The following is a 25,434-nucleotide window of genomic DNA, read 5'->3' as shown; positions in this document are numbered from 1 at the left end:
CCCGCCGTCGCATTCAACTATACCGGCGTCTATGACGCCGGTACAGTTAAATGCAATGACGGAGGAGAGAGCGTCTACAGACGCTCCCTCTCCCATCATTCCCCGCTCTGCCTCTGACACTGCAGGTGCGCGATGACGTCATATCATCGCGCACCTGCTGTGTCCCGGGCAGACTGCAGCCGAGCCTGAGATCGGAGCAGGAAGCAACGCTGGCAAGAGGAAAGGTAAGGAGAGTGTTTTTTTGTTTTTTTACTTGACTGTGGGGGCATTCTCGGGGGGGGCGAGAGATGCGGGCTGTGCTGGATAGACCACTGTGCGGGCTGTGCTGGATAGACCACTGTGCGGGCTGTGCTGGATAGACCACTGTGCGGGCTGTGCTGGATAGACCACTGTGCGGGCTGTGCTGGATAGACCACTGTGCGGGCTGTGCTGGATAGACCACTGTGCGGGCTGTGCTGGATAGACCACTGTGCGGGCTGTGCTGGATAGACCACTGTGCGGGCTGTGCTGGCACCCAACACCATATTGCAGTGCAGGGGATTCCTCCTGCACAGCAACAGTCCGAGGCGTATCTAGGGGAAGGGGGCAGCCGGGGCACGTGAGAGACAGGAAGCAGCTCCAGTCATCACGATGAGACAGCTTCTCAATCTGTTTTTTCCCCCTCATACATCTCATGTACCTCTGAATGAGATCGTATTTAAGAGAAAGCCAAAATAACCCCGGGACAGAAGGCGAGAGCAGGGGGGAGGTGCGGGACAGAGCCGCTTTAGTCAGGAGAAGCTGAGGAGCTGCAGCCGGTTTACATCAGCCACCCCTGTACCAGAGAGGAGATTGTGAGTTGTGTATATGAGCTGGTATCTCTGGTGTGTGTGTGTGTGTGTGTGTGTGTGTGTGTGTGTGTGTGTGTGTGTGTGTGTGTGTGATATCTGTAGTATGTGTGTGTGTGATATCTGTAGTGTGTGTGTGATAACTGTAGTATGTGTGTGATATCTGTAGTATGTCTGTGTGTGTGTGTGTGTGTGTGTGATATCTGTAGTGTGTTTGATATCTGTAGTGTGTGTGTGATAACTGTAGTATGTGTGTGATATCTGTAATATGATGTGTGTGTGATATCTGTAGTGTGTGTGTGATATCTGTAGTATGTGTGTATGTGTGATATCTGTAGTGTGTGTGTGTGATAACTGATGTGTGTGTGTGTGTGATATCTGTAGTATGATGTGTGTGTGTGTGTGTGTGTGTGTGATATCTGTAGTGTGTGTGTGATATCTGTAGTATGTGTGTGTGTGAGGCAGCGGCGTAACTACCACGGTCACAGCTGCAAGCGGCTCTGGCAGGTCAGGGGGCCGTGTGTCCCCTTGAGCCTGTCTCCCTTATGCTTGTGTCCCCATGTGCCAGTCTCCCTTGCCCATTAGTCCCTGTGTGTCCCCATGTGCCTGTCTCCTATGTCCCCTTGTGCTTGTGTCAGTCTCCTTTGTCCCCTTGTGCTTGTGTCAGTCTCCTTCGCCCACTAGTCCCTGTGTGTCAGTCTCCCTTTCCCACTTGTCCCTGTGTGTCCCCTTGTGCTTGTATCCCTTGTGTCAGTCTCTTGCCCACTAGTCCCTGTGTGTCCCCTTGTGCCTGTCTCCCTTGTCCCCTTGTGCTTGTCCCTTGTCCCCGTGTGTCCCCGTGTGCCAGTCTCCCTTGTCCACTAGTCCCCATGTGCCCTTTGTGTCAGTCTCCCTTGCCCACTTGTCCCCATGTGCCCCTTGTGTCAGTCTCCATTGTCCCCTTGTGTCAGTCTCCCTTGCCCACTAGTCCCCTTGTAACCTTCTCCCCTGCCTCCTAGCCCCCATGTGTCCCCTTGTGCCTGTCTTCCTTGCCCACTTGTGCCCTCTCCCCTGCCCCCTAGTCACCATTTGCTCGTGTCTTTCTCACTGCCCCTGTATGGAGGGGCTGCATTATACTATGAGGGGGGCTGCATTGTATTCTATGGGGGTTACATTGAATTTTATGGCGGGGGGGGGCCCCATTTGGAAGTTCGCACCGGGGCCCATAACTTTGTAGTTACGCCACTGGCTGCGACATTCGGATGGTAGGGTCAGAATTTGGCGTAAACAACATGAAAGCATGGATCCATCCTGCCTTGTATGGAGCATCTTTGGGATGTGCAGCCGACAAATCTGCGGCAACTGTGTGATGCCATCATGTCAATATGGACCAAAATCTCTGAGGAATGCTTCCAGCACCTTGTTGAATCTATGCCACGAAGAATTGAGGCAGTTCTGAAGGCAAAAGGGGGTCCAACCCGTTACTAGCATGGTGTACCTAATAAAGTGGCCGGTGAGTGTATATACTGCTCCACTATACACACTGCTACTGTCACGATTCGACTGACCTGAGACCCGGGAGCACCTTTCCTGGCTCTAACACTAGGGGGTGTCCTAGCTCGCCCTGTTCCCAGGGATATTTCAGATGGCGAAGATGCCGGGGCCTCCGCCCTTGCCTTATCTCCTATAACAGCCCTTCATCTGTCCCCTTCCCCCACCAGGGGAAGAGAGGCGCTACTGTGTACCGCAGTACACCATCCCGACAGACAGGGTGACAAAAACAAGGGTAAAATGAAAGCTACACATACACAAACTATACACTCACATATAACAGAGATATTCACCAAGGTATGTAGAGAGGGGGAAGAAAGTAAAATAGGGAAGGATAAGGAATTTCCAAGAATACAAACCAGGCAGCAGTCGCTAATAAACTCCTCCAGCTCTCCTCCCCAACACCAGCTTCTCCCACTCCAAGATCAATGTAGCTATTGCTAAGGCTGCATTCACACATCAGATTTTTGCCGTCAGGCTCAATCCGGTGGCTCAACCGGATTGTGAAAAACTGATGCGACGGATTCCGTTTTTCTGCTGGATCCGACTAGCAGATACAGCCAAAAATCGGATCCGTCGCATGAGTTTTTCATCCGTTTCTTCTGTTTTTTTAATCTGTTTTACGACGGATCCGGTTTTTAAAAACACCCATGGGAGGCTCCCAAACGTGATTCGCTACTGAAATCCTTCAGTGCCTTGCGAAAGTATTCTGCCCCCTGGAACTTTTCAACCTTTTCCCACATATCATGCTTCAAACATGAAGATACCAAATGTAAATTTTTGGTGAAGAATCAAGAACCAGTGGAACACAATTGTGAAGTTGAACAAAATGTATTGGTTATTTTACATTTTTGTGGAAATTCAAAAACTGAAAAGTGGGGCGGGCAATATTATTCAGCCCTTTCACTTTCAGTGCAGCAAACTCACTCCAGAAGTTCATTGTTGATCTCTGAATGATCCAATGTTGTCCTAAATGCCTAATGATGACACATATAATCCACCTGTGTGTAATCAAGTCTCCGTATAAATGTAGCTGCTCTGTGAAAGTCTCAGGGTTCTGTTTGAAGCACAGAGAGCATCATGAAGACCAAGGAACACAACAGGCAGGTCCGTGATACTGTTGTGGAGAAGTTTAAAGCCGGATTTGGATACAAAATGATTTTCAAAACTTTAAACATCCCAAGGAGCACTGTGCAAGCGATCATATTGAAATGGAAGGAGTATCATACCACTGCAAATCTACCAAGAACCGGCCGTCCCTCTAAACTTTCATCTCAAACAAGGAGAAGACTGATTAGAGATGAAGCCAAGAGGCCCATGATCACTCTGGATGAACTGCAGAGATCTACAGTTGAGGTGGGACAGTCTGTCCATAGGACAACAATCAGTCGTACACTGCACAAATCTGGCCTTTATGGAAGAGTGGCAAGAAGAAAGCCATTTTTCAAAAATATCCATAAAAAGTGTTGTTTAAAGTTTGCAACAAGCCACCTGGGAGACACACCAAACATGTGGAAGAAGGTGCTGTGGTCAGATAAAACCAAAATCGAACTTTTTGGCAATAATGCCAAACGATATGTTTTGCGTAAAGGCAACACAGCTCATCACCCTGAACACACCATCCCCACTGTAAACATGGTGGTGGCAGCATCATGGTTTGGGCCTGCTTTTCTTCTGCAGGGACAAGTGGAGCGCCCCCACGTTAAGGGCAATGGGGTACTCGATACCGGGTCCCTCTCGGTTTCTGAGGAATGTCACGGTGGCCCGACCCGGTCCGTGGCCCTTTGAGGGGTGCCCGATTAAAAGGGTGAAGTTTGTCTAGTGTTCGTGATGCCACCTGTGGTGTTCGGTCAGGGCGACCGACGCTGCTTAGGGGTCCGCTGGGGTGATGGAATGTCGGCTAGATGGTATACCTTCCCACAGGTGAAGTATGTCCCCAGGGCTTCCCAGATGTGTAAGTGGTGATGGTGGACGTTGTAAGGCGCAATGAATAACGAGGATACAAAGGTTGCAGTCTCTTTACCTTTTACTGAATCCTTCAGCGTCCACAGTCCAGAGTACCGTTCACAGGGCAGGCAGAGTCCGGCTGGTCCGAAGGCATATCCAGAGTTCTCTTAACCAGGTGGAAATCAGTAGCCTTCCTACTAGCACCTGGGTGTTGTAGTACTTCCCTGCTGAGCACCACGGGATAGTCCTCACAACTTTCGTGGATGTTTCTGATGTTCTCTCTCTCTGTCCCCCAGATGGTATGGATAGGACGAACCCCTATGACTGGGATGGCCTGAGGCTTGTTTATAGGGACCCTAGAGACGCCCCGACCCCCACAATTTGCCACCGTGTCTTCTTAGGTATTAAGGTCGGGCAGCCAACTTGGAATTGACTGTCCTGCCGGTCTCTGAAGTAATGCATAGAGTCAATTACTCCCTCGGTGTTCCGGCCACCAGCTACGCGCCTCAGAAGGAGGTTGCCGATCTCGGGGCAGAACTCCTCCAGGTATTATCTCCTTCTGCTGTGACTTTGTTTCTCACTCTCTACAATACAGTTCTCTTCGTGTCCTTTCTTAGGATACTGCCGCACGTGGGGCAGGCGCAGCTCCGTGTCTTTCTATCTCGCTAGGCCTCTGTCAGGATCCCACCCCTGACAGGGACCTTCTGTCTGCAGCTCAGATGTTCCTCCTTTCCCCTGTCTGCCTGACCGGTGTTGCCTGGGCAAAGCCCAGCCAGCGTCTCTCTAACTTTCTATCCAACCAACCAACCAGTTTTACCCTTCTGTGAGGAGTGCCCTACTAGATAGGAGCATGGCTCCCCCTGGTGGATTGGAGTGTGAAATGTGTTGTGATGCCGTGATACCTGGAAAGATGAACTCCTTTAGTGCCATCAGACGTAATATCACTCCTCCTGGTGGAAGAACGACATTACTGCAGCAACCAGGACTCTGGGGCGCTGCACAAGGAAGATGGTTAAAATTGATGGGAAGATGGATGGAGCCAAATACAGGACCATTCTTGAAGAAAACCCGTTGGAGTCTGCAATAGACCTGAGACTTGGATGGAGATTTGTCTTCCAACAAGACAATGATCCCAAACATAAAACAAAATCTACAATGGAATGGTTAAAAAATAAACGTATCCAGGTGTTAGAATGGCCAAGTTAAAGTCCAGACCTCAATCCAATCGAGAATCTGTGGAAAGAGCTGAAAACTGCTGTTCACAAACGATCTCCATCAAACCTCACTGGGCTCGAGCTGTTTGCCAAGGAAGAATGGGCAAGAATTTCAGTCTCTTGATGTACAAAACTGATAGAGACATACCCCAAGCGACTTACAGCTGTAATCGCAGCAAAAGGTGGCGCAACAAAGTATTAAGTTAAAGGGGCCGAATAATATTGCACGCCCCACTTCAGTTTTTTAATTTCCACAAAAATTTTAAATAACCAATAAATGTTGTTCCACTTCTTGTTGATTCTTCACCAAAAATTTCCAGGGGGCCGAATACTTTCGCAAGGCACTGTATATACAGTGTTCCTACAGCCCATCTTTGACAGGTTGTAGAGAAAGTGGCAAAGATGGAAGGTGTGTTGGCAAACATTCTAAAGATTTCTGTGGATTTCACTTTTGAGGTGAATCGTTTGAAAGCGATTGTTCTAGAGAAGGAGCAAGAGAAACAGTGCATCATGCGTCTGCACCGACGACGTTTGTGGATTCACCCAATAACAGCACAGAGAATGACATGTGGGGTTTATTCTACACTATACATGGAGTTAAGAGGAAACCCCGAGTATGGGAGCGGAAAACTTCGACTTGTTGGTGGAGCGGATTGGACACCTCATCCATAGAAATTATACCTATTGCCGCTTCTCCATTTCACCGGCAGAGCGTCTGATGGTGACTCTTCGGTAAGGCATTTTTATTGTATCTCCTCCTGTTAAAGCACACTTATAACAGTAATGTTGTTGTTGGTATTTTGTAGTAATTCTTGCCTTTCCTTTTTTCACAGATTCCTTGCAACTGGAGAATCCCTTTCCGCACTCCATTTTCAATTCAGACTCGGGATTTCCACGATATCGGGGATTGTGAAGCACATCTGCGGTGCATTGTGGGACTGTTTGCATGAAGAATTTATACCACATCCCACAACTGAGAGTTGGCTGGACATTGCCAACAACTTCCAACAAATTTGTCAGTTTCCCAATTGCTTGGGTGCAGTGGATGGGAAACATATTCGTATCGTGAAACCTGCTGCACCTGGCTCGGAATAGTTCAACTATAAGAAATATTTCTCCATTGTGCTCATGGCCATTGCAGACGCTCAATACAAGTTTCTAGTGGTCGATATTGGGGCCTACGGCCGCTCCAATGATTCTCAAGTTTTTAAAGTGTCTGCATTGGGCGTCATCACTATGGAAACAACTTCCAATTTCCACCACCAAGACCACTGCCTGAATCCTCGGGGCCGCCAATGCCGTTTGTATGTGTTGGAGATGAAGCGTTCCAACTCTCAGAACACCTGCTGAAACCATACTCCAGTAGTGGATTGATGCCAACTAAAAGAGTTTTTAATTACCGACTAACACGAGCACGAAGAATGGTGGAGTGCGCTTTTGGGATTCTAACATCCAAATTGCGAGTTCTGGTGACCGCTATTAACCTGAAGACTGACACTGTTGACTAGGTGGTGAAAGCTTGTGAGGTCCTGCACAATTTCATAATATGCAAGGAACAGATTTCCATTGATGACAACTTCTATGAAATCACCTTGAATAATTATTATAACATTACTTTTAGAAGTTCTGTGTCAGTTTCCAGAATGAGGGACAAATTTGTAGAATACTTTATTTCACCTCAAGGAAGAGTAGACTGGCAGGATGAGATAGTTTGAAAACTTTGTCTTGGACCTTGTTACCCAAAGTATTGGACCTGTTTTACTCAAAGTATTGTTCCTTGTTTTACCCAAAGTATTTTACCTTATAATTAAGAGACAAAATAAAAAAAAATATATATATATATTATTTAGAAATTTTATAAAACATGTATAAGTTAAGGTAGTGTGGGGTGGAGATACTACTGGAGGGGTTGTCAGATTGGGACACTTCGACAGTGGGAGTGGGGAGAGAGGATTGTGGTGGTGATGGATCAGAAGGTAAAACAGAAGGTGAAGCGGTGGAGAAAGAAAGAGAATGGGTGAACATAAAACCGGGAGTAGGGATGGGAATTTGGAAGTTTTGAGGGGTGGAGTGGAGGGATTGGGAGGCAGAAGAGGTGGTGGGTGGAGAAGAGGGTTGTGTTTGGGGCATGATGGGTGTGGAAGGAGACTGGTGGTAGTGGGCAGGTAGTGATATGGAAATTTGGATTGGATAAATTTATCCCTGTGTGTGCTGCGGCCGCTCCCAATAAGACTGAGTATTTTGAGCGCTCAAGGAATGAGACTGCACACCATTGTTGTGTCAATAACATTCCATCAATACTGAAACTTTATTGTACATACATAGTTTTATATTTTCATATAGAAAGGAGTGGTTAGGGGTTGTTAGGGGTGGTTAGTTAATTATATATTAAGCGTGGTGTGCTTTATCCAATGGATATGATACCTTATTTAGCAACTGGATAAAAATTAACCTTTATTAGGTATATTAAAAAAACCAATATAGATAAAATCTTGATATGAACCAAATAAAGAGAAAAACAACAACAACAGTAAACACAAAAACCCTGTTGTGATGAGTGCCCTATTACCTTCACAGAACGGGAAAGACAAACCACGAAAAATGACATATAACAAATACAAACAGAACTGACAGTATTTTTAGACTGCCTTCCAATCCCAAGCAATTATTAGGCTCACACTAGGTGGGCCAATGGTTGATACACCTTAGATCCAACGCTATTGTGATGCAAACAATTGGATCTGTTACTGTGGCTACGACCACACACGCCACAGCGTTCAATTCTTATCCTCAATCCTGCTCACAGGAGAAGAAAATTTTTGGACCCCCTCAATGTATATATATTGCAAGTCTCATATATGATATACAATATCCGGATTTAACCGCTATGTCTAGGCAGTTCGGACAAAAATACATTGGATTGGAGCACTGTCAGTGCAAATTAGCAGCACATTTTAGGGGCGTTTTCAAAAATGCCCTTCACACATGATTACCCATCCATAAAGCTATGGGAAACATTTGTCCTCATTTACACTTCTCATGAGTATTCCCTAGATGGGTTCAATAGTGACAACTTCAAGGGACAAATAATGGTGGAGTATTATCATAGAGATGCTGTAAAGCATAAGATCATGGGTATTACCAAACCCATGTGTTAGGGTGGATCTCACCGCATATTCATCTCCATTGCCCCAGCTATCGATCTAGCCACCGTCCACCTCATGTATGACCCCGTTAGAAGATTATGCTGCAAGAAGCGTCTCCCAGGGAGACGCTTCTTGCAGCATAATCTTCTAACGGGGTCATACATGAGGTGGACGGTGGCTAGATCGATAGCTGGGGCAATGGAGATGAATATGCGGTGAGATCCACCCTAACACATGGGTTTGGTAATACCCATGATCTTATGCTTTACAGCATCTCTATGATAATACTCCACCATTATTTGTCCCTTGAAGTTGTCACTATTGAACCCATCTAGGGAATACTCATGAGAAGTGTAAATGAGGACAAATGTTTCCCATAGCTTTATGGATGGGTAATCATGTGTGAAGGGCATTTTTGAAAACGCCCCTAAAATGTGCTGCTAATTTGCACTGACAGTGCTCCAATCCAATGTATTTTTGTCCGAACTGCCTAGACATAGCGGTTAAATCCGGATATTGTATATCATATATGAGACTTGCAATATATATACATTGAGGGGGTCCAAAAATTTTCTTCTCCTGTGAGCAGGATTGAGGATAAGAATTGAACGCTGTGGCGTGTGTGGTCGTAGCCACAGTAACAGATCCAATTGTTTGCATCACAATAGCGTTGGATCTAAGGTGTATCAACCATTGGCCCACCTAGTGTGAGCCTAATAATTGCTTGGGATTGGAAGGCAGTCTAAAAATACTGTCAGTTCTGTTTGTATTTGTTATATGTCATTTTTCGTGGTTTGTCTTTCCCGTTCTGTGAAGGTAATAGGGCACTCATCACAACAGGGTTTTTGTGTTTACTGTTGTTGTTGTTTTTCTCTTTATTTGGTTCATATCAAGATTTTATCTATATTGTTTTTTTTAATATACCTAATAAAGGTTAATTTTTATCCAGTTGCTAAATAAGGTGGTTAGTTAATTACCATATTGTCTAGCTCCTCTGTCATTGGTTATCTAAACATATATGGAATATTGTGATTAATGCACATATGACTGCTGATTAAGCAACTAAAATGTAGCCCTGCATCTAGGACAAAGTTGAGACATCTGATCAGCACTTAATACATCTGGCTTTGTTCCGCTTTTGAGATGGAAAACCCCACACAATCTGTCTGGCTTATATCAGTTTATGTCAGCCATTTTAAGCCATTGATTATAATGTATATATTAGCTGTGAGTATATGAGTATATATAATTATAGAGCAGTATACATGCAAGTGAGATCTACATGATATATATATTTCTATCACAGTAGTAGAGGTTGGGCAGGGAGTGGAGGCACAGGTGATGTGGTTGGGAACTGGTACGGGGCAGGATGCTGGTACGGGGCAGGAAGCTGGTATTGTATAGGAGGGGGAGGAGGGACAGTGGCTGGAGGGGGGCAGGTGCGGGAGGAACTACCGTGGCGGGTGGAGGGGCTTAAGAGCTAGGGCAAACTGGCATGCTTGCATTACTTGCATCTGCTGTTTAGGAGAAAGCTTGTCTATGCGCTCGACTACTGCCTGGAAAAGGAGTGATTTGGTGATTTACTTGCACCTGAATGCATCCTATCCAGACGTGTGTGCAACTCAAAAATATTGTTGTTGAGGAGGTTAAATCCAACAGTGATTTGCTCAGACAACAGTTTCAGACAGTTCTGGAAGGATGCATTTAGATGCAAGAACTCGGGCGCATAGCTCTTTTCCTGACCCCTCTTGCCGCCCAGAACCCACAGGTGTTGTAGAGGTGGCAGCATCAGAGGGGTGGGGTAAAGGAATAGCTATATCCTCACCAGCAGCTTCATGTAACGAAGTCGTCCATGATGCTCCAGCGCTGGTGGAAGGGACCAAGGGATCAGATGTGAGGGAAGGCTGGGAAGGTGCAGAGGGGTCGGGTTTGTCGAAGTGGCCCCCGGAGGTGGACCCCTGTGGGATCTCTTCAGAAGGGTTCAAGGCTGCAGGCTACCGAGTGCTGCAGATGGTGCTGTGGAACAAAGGAAAAAAATGTAATTAATATATTGTTATTGCTTGGCCCTGACTGAAACCAAAAAAAAAAAGGTAACACATGTAAACATTTTTACTTAGTAAAAGGGGTGGGGAATATTTACCTTCTGCTATCCATAGTCGACCGGAGGAACGACAGAGCTCTTGCATATTTGTACTTGCTCCTGCGTCCTCCTGATCCACTCAGGGCCTGCTGTCATGATTCTCAATGGCGAGAGAACATAGCCCAGCATATATGAGAACTAGCTCTTGGAAGATGGAAACTATACTGACCATGAACTAAACCTGCCGCACAACTAGAAGTGGCCGGGTAGCATGCCTACGTTTTTTAACCCTAGATGCCCAGCGCCAGCCGGAGAACTACCTAATCCTAGCAGAGGAAAAGACAGTCCTGGCTCACCTCTAGAGAAATTTTCCCAAAAGGCAGACAGAGGCCCCCACATATATTGGCGGTGATTTTAGATGAAATGACAAACGTAGTATGAAAATAGGTTTAGCAAAATCGAGGTCCGCTTTCTAGATAGCAGGAAGACAGAAAGGACACTTTCATGGTCAGCAGAAAACCCTATCAAAACACCATCCAGAAATTCCTTTAAGACTCTAGCATTAACTCATAACACCAGAGTGGCAATTTCCGATCACAAGAGCTTTCCAGACACAGTAACGAAACAGCAGCTGTGAACAGGAACAAAATGCAAAAACACACAAGGACAAAAGTCCAACTTAGCTGGGAGTTGTCTAGTAGCAGGAACAAGCACAAAAGGCTTCTGATTACATTGTTGACCGGCAAGAAACTGACAGAGGAGCAAGGTTATATAGCGACTCCCACATCCTGATAGGAGCAGGTGAACAGAGGGGATGATGCACACAAGTTCAATTCCACAAGTGGCCACCGGGGGAGCCCAGAATCCAATTTCACAACAGCCTGCATCTCCTTGTTGAACTCCTTCTTGAAGTGATTCCTGAGTGACCGCCACCGCTTGTAAACTCTGTCCCCTGTACAATGAAAGCACAAATTGGTTAGTGTACAACACATTACATCCAGCAACATAACTGAACTGTGAATACTTATGTGCTTTATTCTGGGCCCGAAACTCAAGGTCCTCCCAATGGTCCACTACTTCGTAGCAACCTTCCTCCCAGAGCCGACGGGTCACACCAATATCAGCGTGGCAGCGGTCTCCCATATTCTACAGCGGCTCCAGCTCTCGGATTAGATCAATGAGGAGGTCAACATCTAGACCGGCCTCCTCACCGTCAGAGTCCGGAGCACGCTGTGAAGCCTGTTAAAAAAGACAAGAAGCAAAAACATTACATTAAAATCATCAACATGAAGTGGAGAAATAAAAAATTTTTTTTAAAAATGTACTTACTCGATGGCGACCGCCCCCCACTCACGCCGATGACCCTGGAAGGCGCTTTGATGACCTCTAGATCAAGCCCCAGAATCGGAAGACTAAAACAAAAAAAATTATGTGCTTGGATGTAGGCTTATGTGTTGTGTGTACTGTGATGTCTGTAATGATGTGTTTTTATGTGTTGTGTGTACTGTGTTGCCTGTGATGATCTGGTTCTGCGATGCATGTAAGAAACTTACCAAATGCGAGCCCACTCCGGGTATTTCTCCACCCCGTCCGTCTCCTTCTGGAAGCATCTCTGATGCTGCAGCTTCCTGTTAAACAAGATTTATATATTAATTATATATATATATATATATATATATATATATATATATATATATATATATATATATATATATACATACACACTCCCTGACAGAAGTTATGTCGCTTATGCATGTTATGTAAATAAAAGCTTATAACCTGACGTTAAATTCATCCATTGGTTGTATAAATTATTCTTTTGAAAGCTGAAACCCTCCGAAATGTGGTTTAGGTTAAGAAAATAAATGGGCATCAAGGCAGAAATATTAATCAGTTAATGGACACAGAATGGTCAGATTTTGGCAAGACAAAAGTTTTGTCGCCTGGTCATATAATGCACCCAATCCTAGTTTACATCCTCACCTGTGCTCAGTAAATGATTGGTTAATTAGTGTGTGTGTATAAAAAGAAACCGAGCACCCCAGACCTTCACTTGAACTGAAATTTGAGCTCTGACAACATGCCAAAAATCCACCCTGCGACCAAAGCTTGGATTATCAAGAGGCTGAAGACCAGATCCACTGCAGAGGTGGCTGGCACCTTTAATGTGTCTCAGCGTCATGTACAAAGAATTAAAAAAAGATTTGAAGAGACTGGAGATGTGTTTGACAAGCCCAGGTCCGGCAGACCCCGCAAGACAACTGCTCAGGAGGAACGTTTGTTGGTTAGAAAATCCAAAGCAAGCCCCTCTTCCACTGCAGCAGAGCTCCAACAGGCCTGGTGACCTCAAGTCCCTGTGCCAACTAGAACAGTTTGTAGGATTCCGTCTCAAAATGGCCTCCATGGTCGAATCAGTGCCCAGAAGCCAGCACTAAACAAAAGGCAAATAGAAAACCATGTGGCATTTGCAAAGTCCCACAGCCTGCTAAACAGATGGACACTGGAAAAGTGGCAGAAGGTGGATTTCTCTGATGAATCTTCAGTAGAATTACACCACAGCCACCGCAAATACTGCAGGAGATCTACTGGAGCCCGTATGGATCCAAAAATACACCCAGAAAACAGTTAAATTTGGTGGTGGAAAGATCATGGTCTGGGGTTACATTCAGTATGGGGGTGTGTTGTGAATTTACCTTTTGGCTCCCTCTAGTGGTTACTAGTGATTTGACTCTGGGTATGTCATTCATCCCTTGTATGCTCACCTGGGTCGTTAGGTCAGGGGTGTTGCTATATAAGCTCCCTGGACCTTCAGTTCAATGCCTGGCAACGTTGTAATCAGAGCTAATCTGTTGTGCTCTTGTCTACTGATCCTGGTTCCTGCTAAATTAAGCTAAGTCTGCTTTCTTGCTTTTTGCTATTTGTTTTTGTTTGCATTTTTGTCCAGCTTGTACATAATCTGTATCCTAACCTTGCTGGAAGCTCTAGGGAGGCTGGAGTTCTCCCCCCGGGCCGTTAGACGGTTCGGGGGTTCTTGTATCTCCAGTGTGGAATTTTGTTAGGGTTTTTGTTGACCATATAAGTTATCTTACTACATTCTGCTATTAGTAAGTGGGCCTCTCTTTGCTAAACCTAGTTCATCTCTGTGTTTGTCATTTCCTCTTGCCTCACCGTTATTATTTGTGGGGGGCTTGTATCCGACTTTTGGGGTCTATTCTCTGGAGGCAAGAGAGGTCTTTGTTTTCCTCTTCTAGGGGTAGTTAGTCCTCCGGCTGGCGCGAGACATCTAGCGACCAACGTAGGCATGTTCCCCGGCTACTTCTAGTGTTGGCGTTAGGAGTAGATATATGGTCAACCCAGTTACCACTGCTCTATGAGCTGGATTTTTGTACGTCGCAGACTTACTTGTTCCTCTGAGACCCTCGCCATTGGGGTCATAACAGTTTGCCAGGCCAGTATTAAATGTTAAATGCATTGCAGAAGCGGGATTATAAGAAAGAAAGTTCTGAGTTTTTTTTTCTCTCTCTCATTTTTTTTTTCTTGTCCCCTTTACCTCTGAGTGGCTTGTGTTTGCTGCAGACATGAATGTCCAGACCTTGATTACAAGTGTGGATCAGCTTGCTGCTCGTGTGCAGGGCATACAAGATTATGTTATCAGAAATCCTATGTCAGAACCTAAGATACCGATTCCTGAACCGTTTTCCGGAGACCGATTTAAATTTAGAAATTTCAGGAATAATTGTAAATTGTTTTTGTCCCTGAAACCCTGTTCATCTGGAGACTCCGCTCAGCAAGTAAAAATTGTTATTTCTTTTTTACGGGGCGACCCTCAGGATTGGGCTTTCTCGCTGGCGCCAGGAGATCCGGCATTGGCTGACATTGATGCGTTTTTTCTGGCGCTTGGTTTGCTTTATGAGGAACCCAATCTTGAGATTCAGGCAGAAAAAGCCTTGCTGGCGATGTCTCAGGGCCAGGACGAGGCTGAAGTGTATTGCCAAAAATTTCGGAAATGGTCCGTGCTGACCCAGTGGAACGAGTGTGCATTGGCTGCAAATTTTAGAAATGGCCTTTCTGAAGCCATTAAGAATGTGATGGTGGGTTTTCCCATTCCCACAGGTCTGAATGATTCTATGGCCCTGGCTATTCAAATCGACCGGCGGTTGCGGGAGCGCAAGACCGCAAATTCCCTCATGGTGTTGTCTGAACAAGGCACCTGATTTAATGCAATGTGATAGAATCCTGACTAGAAATGAGCGGAAAATTCATAGACGCCAGAATGGCTTGTGTTACTACTGTGGTGATTCTACACGTTATCTCAGCATGCTCTAAACGTCTTACTAAGGTTGTTAGTCCGGTCGCCATTGGTAATTTGCAACCTAAGTTTATTCTATCTGTAACTTTGATTTGCTCACTGTCATCGTATCCTGTCATGGCGTTTGTGGACTCAGGTGCTGCCCTGAGCCTTATGGATCTGTCATTTGCCAAGCGCTGCGGATTTGTTCTTGAGCCATTGGAAAATCCTATTCCTCTTAGGGGTATTGATTCTACGCCATTGGCAAAAAATAAACCGCAGTTTTGGACACAGGTTACCATGTGCATGACTCCCGAACATCGGGAGGTAATACGTTTTCTTGTTCTGCATAAAATGCATGATTTGGTTGTTTTGGGTTTGCCATGGTTACAGACCCATAACCCAGTCTTGGACTGGAAGGCTCTGTCAGTGTCAAGTTGGGGCTGCCATGGAATTCATGGAGATTCCCTGCCCTTGTCTATTGCTTCTTCTACGCCTTTGGAAGTTCCGGCGTATTTGTCTGATTATCAGGATGTCTTCAGCGAGTCTAGGTCCAGTGCACTGCCTCCTCATAGGGAATGTGACTGTGCAATAGATTTGATTCCTGGCAGTAAGTTTCCTAAGGGGAGACTGTTTAATCTGTCGGTACCTGAACATACCGCGATGCGTTCATATATCAAGGAGTCTCTTGAGAAGGGGCATATCCGTCCTTCTTCTTCCCCTCTTGGTGCGGGATTCTTTTTTGTGGCCAAAAAGGATGGATCTTTGAGGCCTTGTATTGACTATCGCCTTTTAAATAAGATCACTGTCAAATTTCAGTATCCTTTGCCGCTGTTGTCAGATTTGTTTGCCCGGATTAAAGGTGCCAAGTGGTTCACCAAGATAGACCTTCGTGGTGCGTACAACCTTGTGCGCATTAGGCAGGGCGATGAATGGAAAACCGCATTCAATACGCCTGAAGGTCATTTTGAGTACTTGGTGATGCCATTTGGGCTCTCTAATGCCCCTTCAGTTTTTCAGTCCTTCATGCATGACATTTTCCGGAAGTATCTGGATAAATTTTTGATTGTTTATCTGGATGATATTCTGGTTTTTTCTGATGATTGGGACTCGCATGTGGAGCAGGTCAGGATGGTTTTTGAGATTCTGCGTGAAAATTCTTTGTTTGTAAAAGGCTCAAAGTGTCTCTTTGGTGTACAGAAGGTTCCCTTTTTGGGGTTCATTTTTTCCCCCTCTGCTGTGGAGATGGATCCAGTCAAGGTCCGAGCTATTCATGATTGGACTCAACCCTCGTCAGTTAAGAGTCTTCAGAAGTTCTTGGGTTTTGCTAACTTCTACCGTCGTTTTATCGCAAATTTCTCTAGCGTTGTTAAACCGCTGACGGATATGACCAAGAAAGGCTCTGATGTAGCTAACTGGGCTCCTGCTGCCGTGGAGGCTTTCCAGGAGTTGAAACGCCGATTTACTTCGGCGCCTGTTTTGTGCCAGCCTGACGTCTCACTTCCCTTTCAGGTTGAGGTGGATGCTTCGGAGATTGGGGCAGGGGCCGTTTTGTCGCAGAGAGGCACTGGTTGCTCTACTATGAGGCCTTGTGCCTTTTTCTCTAGGAAGTTTTCGCCGGCAGAGCGAAATTATGATGTGGGCAATCGGGAGTTGTTGGCCATGAAGTGGGCATTTGAGGAGTGGCGTCATTGGCTCGAGGGTGCTAAGCATCGTGTGGTGGTCTTGACTGATCACAAAAATCTGATGTACCTCGAGTCTGCTAAACGCCTGAATCCTAGACAGGCCCGCTGGTCATTGTTTTTCTCCCGTTTTGACTTTGTGGTCTCGTATTTACCAGGTTCTAAGAATGTGAAGGCCGATGCTCTATCTAGGAGCTTTGTGCCTGATGCTCCTGGAGTCGCTGAACCTGTGGGTATTCTTAAGGAAGGAGTTATCGTGTCTGCTATTTCTCCAGATCTGCGACGTGTGTTGCAGAGATTTCAGGCTGGTAGGCCTGACTCTTGTCCACCTGACAGATTGTTTGTGCCTGCTAGATGGACCAGCAGAGTCATTTCCGAGGTTCATTCCTCGGTGTTGGCAGGGCACCCGGGAATTTTTGGCACCAGAGATCTGGTGGCCAGGTCCTTTTGGTGGCCTTCCTTGTCTAGGGATGTGCGGTCATTTGTGCAGTCCTGTGGTACTTGTGCCCGAGCTAAGCCTTGTTGCTCTCGTGTCAGCGGGTTGCTCTTGCCCTTGCCTGTCCCGAAGAGACCTTGGACACACATCTCTATGGATTTCATTTCGGATCTTCCGGTGTCTCAGGGCATGTCTGTCATCTGGGTGATATGTGATCGTTTCTCCAAGATGGTCCATCTGGTTCCTTTGCCTAAGCTGCCTTCCTCTTCTGATCTGGTTCCTGTGTTCTTCCAGAACGTGGTTCGTTTGCACGGCATTCCTGAGAATATTGTGTCGGACAGAGGATCCCAGTTTGTTTCCAGGTTCTGGCGATCCTTTTGTGGTAGGATGGGCATTGATTTGTCGTTTTCGTCCGCTTTCCATCCCCAGACTAACGGACAAACGGAGCGAACTAATCAGACTCTGGAGGCTTATTTGAGGTGTTTTGTCTCTTCTGATCAGGATGATTGGGTGACCTTCTTGCCGTTGGCTGAATTTGCCCTTAATAATCGGGCTAGTTCCGCCACCTTGGTGTCGCCATTTTTCTGCAACTCTGGTTTCCATCCTCGTTTTTCCTCGGGACATGTGGAGCCTTCTGACTGTCCTGGGGTGGATTCCGTGGTGGATAGGTTGCAGCGGATCTGGAGTCATGTGGTGGACAACTTGAAGTTGTCACAGGAGAAGGCTCAGCGTTTTGCCAACCGCCGCCGCGGTGTGGGTCCCCGACTTCGCGTTGGGGATTTGGTATGGCTGTCTTCTCGATTTGTTCCTATGAAGGTCTCCTCTCCCAAATTTAAGCCTCGCTTCATTGGTCCTTACAAGATATTGGAAATCATTAATCCTGTATCCTTTCGTCTGGATCTTCCGGTGTCGTTTGCCATTCACAACGTATTTCATAGGTCCTTGTTGCGGCGGTACGTTGTGCCTGTGGTTCCTTCTGCTGAGCCTCCTGCTCCGGTGTTGGTTGAGGGCGAGTTGGAGTACGTGGTGGAGAAGATCTTAGATTCTCGTCTCTCCAGGCGGAGGCTTCAGTACCTGGTCAAGTGGAAGGGCTATGGTCAGGAGGATAATTCCTGGGTGGTCGCCTCTGATGTACATGCGGCCGATTTAGTTCGTGCCTTTCACGCCGCTCATCCTGATCGCCCTGGTGGTCTTGGTGAGGGTTCGGTGACCCCTCACTAAGGGGGGGGTACTGTTGTGAATTTACCTTTTGGCTCCCTCTAGTGGTTACTAGTGATTTGACTCTGGGTATGTCATTCATCCCTTGTATGCTCACCTGGGTCGTTAGGTCAGGGGTGTTGCTATATAAGCTCCCTGGACCTTCAGTTCAATGCCTGGCAACGTTGTAATCAGAGCTAATCTGTTGTGCTCTTGTCTACTGATCCTGGTTCCTGCTAAATTAAGCTAAGTCTGCTTTCTTGCTTTTTGCTATTTGTTTTTGTTTGCATTTTTGTCCAGCTTGTACATAATCTGTATCCTAACCTTGCTGGAAGCTCTAGGGAGGCTGGAGTTCTCCCCCCGGGCCGTTAGACGGTTCGGGGGTTCTTGTATCTCCAGTGTGGAATTTTGTTAGGGTTTTTGTTGACCATATAAGTTATCTTACTACATTCTGCTATTAGTAAGTGGGCCTCTCTTTGCTAAACCTAGTTCATCTCTGTGTTTGTCATTTCCTCTTACCTCACCGTTATTATTTGTGGGGGGCTTGTATCCGACTTTTGGGGTCTATTCTCTGGAGGCAAGAGAGGTCTTTGTTTTCCTCTTCTAGGGGTAGTTAGTCCTCCGGCTGGCGCGAGACATCTAGCGACCAACGTAGGCATGTTCCCCGGCTACTTCTAGTGTTGGCGTTAGGAGTAGTTATATGGTCAACCCAGTTACCACTGCCCTATGAGCTGGATTTTTGTACGTCGCAGACTTACTTGTTCCTCTGAGACCCTCGCCATTGGGGTCATAACAGGGGTGTGCAAAACATTTGCAAGGTGGAAGGCAATATCAATAGCCCAAAATAACAAGAAGTATTAGCTACCTCTTATATTCCAAATCATAAAAGGGGTCAAATTCTGCAGCAGGATGGTGCTCCATCTCATACGTCCATCTCTACAACAAAGTTCCTCCAGGCAAAAAAGATCAAGGTGCTCAAGGACTGGCCAGCCCAGTCACCAGACATGAACATCATTGAGCATGTTCGGGGTAGTATGAAAGAGGAAGCTTGGAAGACAAAACCAAAGAATCTAGATGAACTTTGGGAGGCAAGTAAGACTGCATTCCTGATGACTTCATTAATAAATTGTATGAATCATTGTTGAACCACATGGATGCAGTCCTTCAAGCTCATGGAAGTCACACAAAATATTAAATATGACTCTAATAGCACCACAACTTCATTCACCAATGTTATGCAACATATATTTGTATTTTAAGTTAATTATTTGAATATCACATTACTTTCTGTGGTCGACAAAACTTTTGTCTTGCCAGAATCTGACCATTCTGTGTCCATTAACTGATCAATATTTCTGCATTGATGTCAATTTATTTTCTTAACCTAAACCACATTTCGGAGGGTTTCAGCTTTCAAAAGAATAATTTATACAGCCAATGGATGAATTTAACGTCAGGTTATAAGCTTTTATTTACATAACATGGATAAGCGACATAACTTCTGTCAGGGAGTGTATATTTATTACGTGAACATCACCAAAATATACACTCACCGGCCACTTTATTAGGTACACCATGCTAGTAACGGGTTGGACCCCCTTTTGCCTTCAGAACTGCCTCAATTCTTCGTGGCATAGATTCAACAAGGTGCTAGAAGCATTCCTCAGAGATTTTGGTCCATATTGACATGATGGCATCACACAGTTGCCGCAGATTTGTCGGCTGCACATCCCAAAGATGCTCCATACAAGGCAGGATGGATCCATGCTTTCATGTTGTTTACGCCAAATTCTGACCCTACCATCCGAATGTCGCAGCAGAAATCGAGACTCATCAGACCAAGCAACGTTTTTCCAATCTTCTACTGTCCAATTTCGATGAGCTTGTACAAATTGTAGCCTCAGTTTCCTGTTCTTAGCTGAAAGGAGTGGTACCCGGTGTGGTCTTCTGCTGCTGTAGCCCATCTGCCTCAAAGTTCGACGCACTGTGCGTTCAGAGATGCTCTTAGGCCTACCTTGGTTGTAACGGGTGGCGATTTGAGTCACTGTTGCCTTTCTATCAGCTCGAACCAGTCTGCCCATTCTCCTCTGACCTCTGGCATCAACAAGGGATTTCCGCCCACAGAACTGCCGCTCACTGGATTTTTTTTCTTTTTCGGACCATTCTCTGTAAACCCTAGAGATGGTTGTGCGTGAAAATCCCAGTAGATCAGCAGTTTCTGAAATACTCAGACCAGCCCTTCTGGCACCAACAACCATGCCACGTTCAAAGGCACTCAAATCACCTTTCTTCCCCATACTGATGCTCGGTTTGAACTGCAGGAGATTGTCTTGACCATGTCTACATGCCTAAATGCACTGAGTTGCCGACATGTGATTGGCTGATTAGAAATTAAGTGTTAACAAGAAGTTGGACAGGTGTACCTAATAAAGTGGCCGGTGAGTGTATATATATTTATTTACCTCACAGCGCTGAAGACGCAGGGGAGGACTCCCAGAAGAAGACATTGGTTGGCTGGCTGGTGGCCTGGAAGGCTGTGGCTGGCTGCTGGCCTGGTAGGCTGTGGCTGGCCTGGTAGGCTGTGGCTGACCTGGTAGGCTGTGGCTGGCCTGGTAGGCTGTGGCTGGCTGCTGGCCTGGTAGGCTGTGGCTGGCTGCTGGCCTGGTAGGCTGTGGCTGGCCTGGTAGGCTGTGGCTGGCTGCTGGCCTGGAATGCTGTGGCTGGCCACTGGCCTGGTAGGCTGTAGCTGGCTTCTGGCCTGGAAGGCTGTGGCTGGCCTGGTAGGCTGTGGCTGGCTGCTGGCCTGGGAGGCTGTGGCTGGCCGCTGGCCTGGAAGGCTATGGCTGGCTGCTGGCCTGAAAGACTGTGGCTGGCTGCTGGCCTGGGGCAGGTTATTGCTCTGGTGGCGGCAGGTTTTTGCTCTTGCTGGCGGCAGGTTTTTGCTGTGGCGGCAGGTTCTTGCTCTGGCGGCAGGTTCTAGCTTTCTGTCTTGCTTGCAGGCTGGTACATGGATGAGTGAAGCCCTACCTGGCTGGTTTTATATACACCTTTCCTAATTGGGGGCTGGCCAATTGTATCCTAATTAAATCTGAGCATGCGCAGTTAAAAAAATCAGAATCCGGCGCCAGATTCCATCATGTGACGGATCCGGCGCCCATAGGCTTCCATTCTAGCAAACGCCGGATGGCGCTGTCCGGTTTTTCGCCGCAGACAAAAAACGTTACTTTGTCCGTACTTTCCCGCCGCCGGATAAACAGTTTTCAACTGATCCGGTGAACGATAACTGAAACGTGAGGCCATCCGTCGCAATCCGTTGCTAATACAAGTCTATGAGAAAAAAACGATCCGTTGGAATCATTCGCTGGATCCGTTTTTTTTCAAAATTCGCCGGATTGAACCTGACGGCAAAAATCTGATGTGTGAAAGGGGCCTAACTCTGACAATTACTTGGTAATCGAGCCCAGATTTTATAGGGAAAAGGAGTGGCTAACCAAGCACAGCTAAATATAGGAGCTTTCTAATATGGCCGATTAACCCCTGTTCTGCTGGAAGAAACAAACACGTTTAATACAAGGGAGAAATGCTTCTTCTCAGCATAGAAGGAGCGACTGGACGCTGCGGTCTTCTGAGTTCACTCCGTTGCGGTAACCCCGTGACAGCTACACTATACATACTGCTACACTATGTATACTGCTACACTATATATACTGCTACACTATACATACTGCTACACTATGTATACTGCTACACTATATATACTGCTACACTATACATACTGCTACACTATGCATACTGCTACACTACATACAGTGGGGAAAGAAAGTATTTAGTCAGCCACAAATTGTGCAAGTTCTCCCACTTAAAAGATAAGAGAGGCCTGTAATTGACATCATAGGTAGACCACAACTATGAGAGTATGAGAGTCAAAATGAGAAAACAAATCCAGAAAATCACCTTGTCTGATTTGGAATTATTTATTTTGCAAATTATGGTGGAAAATAAGTGTTTGGTCACCTAAAAACATGCAAGATTTCTGGCTCTCACAGACCTGTAACTTCTTCTTTAAGAGGATACTCTGTCCTCCACTCATTACCTGTAGTAATGGCACCTGTTTGAACTTGTTATCAGTATAAAAGACACCTGTCCACAATCTCAAACAGTCACACTCCAAACTCCACTATGGCGAAGACCAAAGAGCTGTCGAAGCTGTCGCAGACATTTGCTTCCCTTGGCTCTGTGTTACCTCACACACGCTGGATGTTGCAGAGCCAGCTACTCTGCAGCTTGCAAACCAACACTGACACACCCAAGACAAAAACTGACAGATTTAAATGGAATCGTGGCCATAGAGCCACTTCGAAAACCCAGAGTGGAGAGAGGGATTCGCTCCACTACCAATCCTTCAAATCTCTCTAAAAATAAAAGCCCTTAACTGATTTTCCTAAAAATCTGACTGAGTCACTACTTGGACCCAATCCATTCTTTCTTTTATTTTGCCTTGTGACTCACAGGCGTCCTGCTGTGAACACAATAGATAAGGTATATTGGTGTGCACTCAGTTAGATAGAGCGAGGTGCTGGTGTCACGGACTGTAGGAGTCCTTAGAATCAAATTTTGTTAGAAGACACCACACACTCTAGTGGTTACATATGCAAAATAGTCTGATTTTATTAACAAAACATAAAAAATAGAAGCAAATAACAAATATATAGTAAGCGACCAGAATAGTATGACGTTTCGACTCTCCCGAGTCTTACTCATAGAGTCGCTTAAAGGGAACCTGTCACCCCCCAAATCATAGATGAGCTAAGCCCACTGGCATCAGGGGCTTATCTACAGCATTCTGTAATGCTGTAGATAAGCCCCCGATGTATCCTGAAAGATGAGAAAAAGAGGTTAGATTATACTCACCCAGGGGAGGTCCCGGTGCGGTGCAGTCTGATGGGTGTCACGGTCCAGTCCGGGGCCTCCCATCTTCTTACGATGACGTCCTCTTCTTGTCTTCACGCTGCGGCTCCGGCACAGGCATACTTTGCCCTGTTGAGGGCAAAGTACTGCAGTGCGCAGGCACCGGGAAAGGTCAGAGAGGCCTGGCGCCTTCGCCCTGCAGTACTTTGTTCTGCCCTCAACAGGGCAAAGTACGCCTGTGCTGGAGCTGCGGCGTGAAGACAAGAAGAGGACGTCATCGTAAGAAGATGGAGGGCCCCGGCTTGGACCGCGACGTCCATCGTACCTGGACCGCCCCTGGGTGAGTATAATCTAACCTCTTTTTCTCATCTTTCAGGATACATCGGGGGCTTATCTACAGCATTACAGAATGCTGTAGATAAGCCCCTGATGCCGGTGGGCTTAGCTCATCTACGATTTTGGGGTTAACAGGTTCCCTTTAATATATAAATGATATGTATATATATAGCAAGTCCTTTTCTAAGGATATAAGTGATGCTAAATTTTAGTGATACAGTGTCTAACCAGTAAAGTAGGGGACCTGTGGTATGCAGACTTCTGAGCGGCGCTCCCTGCCGGCACTAGCAGGGTGCGGGAGTGCCGCTCAGAAGTAAACATGTGCACTACCTGGTTGTTACGATAAGCATAGGGGTGAGTATGCATCTCGCGTATTAGAAATAAAGGGAAGTGTGACATCGCTCGTAGTGTGGCGTAGTACTACAGTAAAGGGACGATGTGAAGTGACAGTTACGGTTTTGGGAACATGTTATATTATGTATGGTGATGGGGAATATATACACAAAATGAATATAAAGTGAAGTTGTATAAAGTGTGGAGGATAAGAAAGTGAGATTATGATAACACTATGTAACAAATTTTTATTTATTTTTTGTTCCTGGGTCCAAAGTGTTTTCTTAACCCGGTATGCCTAAAACAAATAAAAAATAGTAGTTGTTCCACAAAAACTTTGCTTCTGTGATCAGGACAATGAAGACTACTCAGTATTGAATACGAATGGAGAATTTTCCCGAAAACAGACAAATTTCAAAATTTCGTTGTCCCGATCACAGAAGCAAAGTTTTTGTGGAATAACAGCTATTTTCTATTTGCTTCAGGCATAACGGGTTAGGAAAACACACTTTGGACTCAGGAACAAAAAATAAATAAAAATTTGTTATAGTGTAATTTCCTTCTTTTGACACAATAAATACAATTTTTTTCAGGCCTGTGGTCATAAAATCAAATTTTATGCTGAATGTAGTAGTTTTTTTATAGTCTTTAAACATAAGCAGTTGAAATATTACACTTGGAAGCCAGGAACAACAATTGTGTTACATAGTGTAATGTGAACAAAAGAAAAGAGGAAAAAAAGGGGAACATAGTGATGGCTATAGTGATTTTGACTTAGTGTAATATAAATTTTAGTGATGAATGTATTTAGTGATGAATGTTTATCCAAGATTATTAAAAAATACAAATAATAAAAATGCAAAAAAAATGTAAAATTAGTGACATAAAATATTCTTTTTTTTTTGTGATATTAAATAAATATTAAAAATAGTGACATGAATTATTCTATTTTTTGTGATATTAAATAATATACATATTTTGCATATCTCATAAAAAACAATGATAGATACATAAAATGTGATTACAATCATAATAATAATATAATTCGAAAAAAGAGAACTATGGTGAACGTTCTTATGACAACTTTTCTTCTCCTTTATTAAGCTTATCTTACTTGATTATTTGGGAGGTTATTTAGTGTGTCGCCTCATAGGTGAATCCAGTAGTCCACATTATGATGTCATTTTGCAAAGGTTTGTCCTGAAAGGTAAGTGTTGATATATCCAATAAGGTTTGGATACTGGTCTCTCAGTGAGGTTTAGATTATTTCTTTGTTTCTTTATTCTTTCTTTGTCTTTCAGATCACCATGCAATGACAACAGTCCAAAAAGCATGGCACAGCAGTCCTCCACCCCATAATGGACACCGCAGACCCCCAGGTGGGAATGGTAACTTGAAACAGATAAAAACAGAATAAAAAATGTTCACTTATCACAGTGATGACTCAAACAGGAGTTTATTTGACAAGAAAGCACTAAATCCAACATTTTCATTTAGCCCCTGTGGTTGC

General features: G+C 45.4%; 1 long non-coding RNA gene across 1 annotated transcript in view; it reads left to right on the top strand.

The window, feature by feature from the left end:
* Positions 1-25,434, top strand: part of LOC143792966 (uncharacterized) — a 41,476-nt gene that overhangs the window by 11,991 nt on the left and 4,051 nt on the right. The window contains exon 2 of the long non-coding RNA XR_013220011.1: positions 25,226-25,303. This is a non-coding gene — a long non-coding RNA (uncharacterized LOC143792966). The remainder of the gene's footprint in view (positions 1-25,225; positions 25,304-25,434) is intronic.

This window comes from Ranitomeya variabilis, chromosome 1, assembly GCF_051348905.1.
Source record: "Ranitomeya variabilis isolate aRanVar5 chromosome 1, aRanVar5.hap1, whole genome shotgun sequence".
In the NCBI taxonomy this organism is placed as follows: domain Eukaryota; kingdom Metazoa; phylum Chordata; class Amphibia; order Anura; family Dendrobatidae; genus Ranitomeya; species Ranitomeya variabilis.
This window is presented reverse-complemented; position numbering and strand designations above follow the sequence as displayed.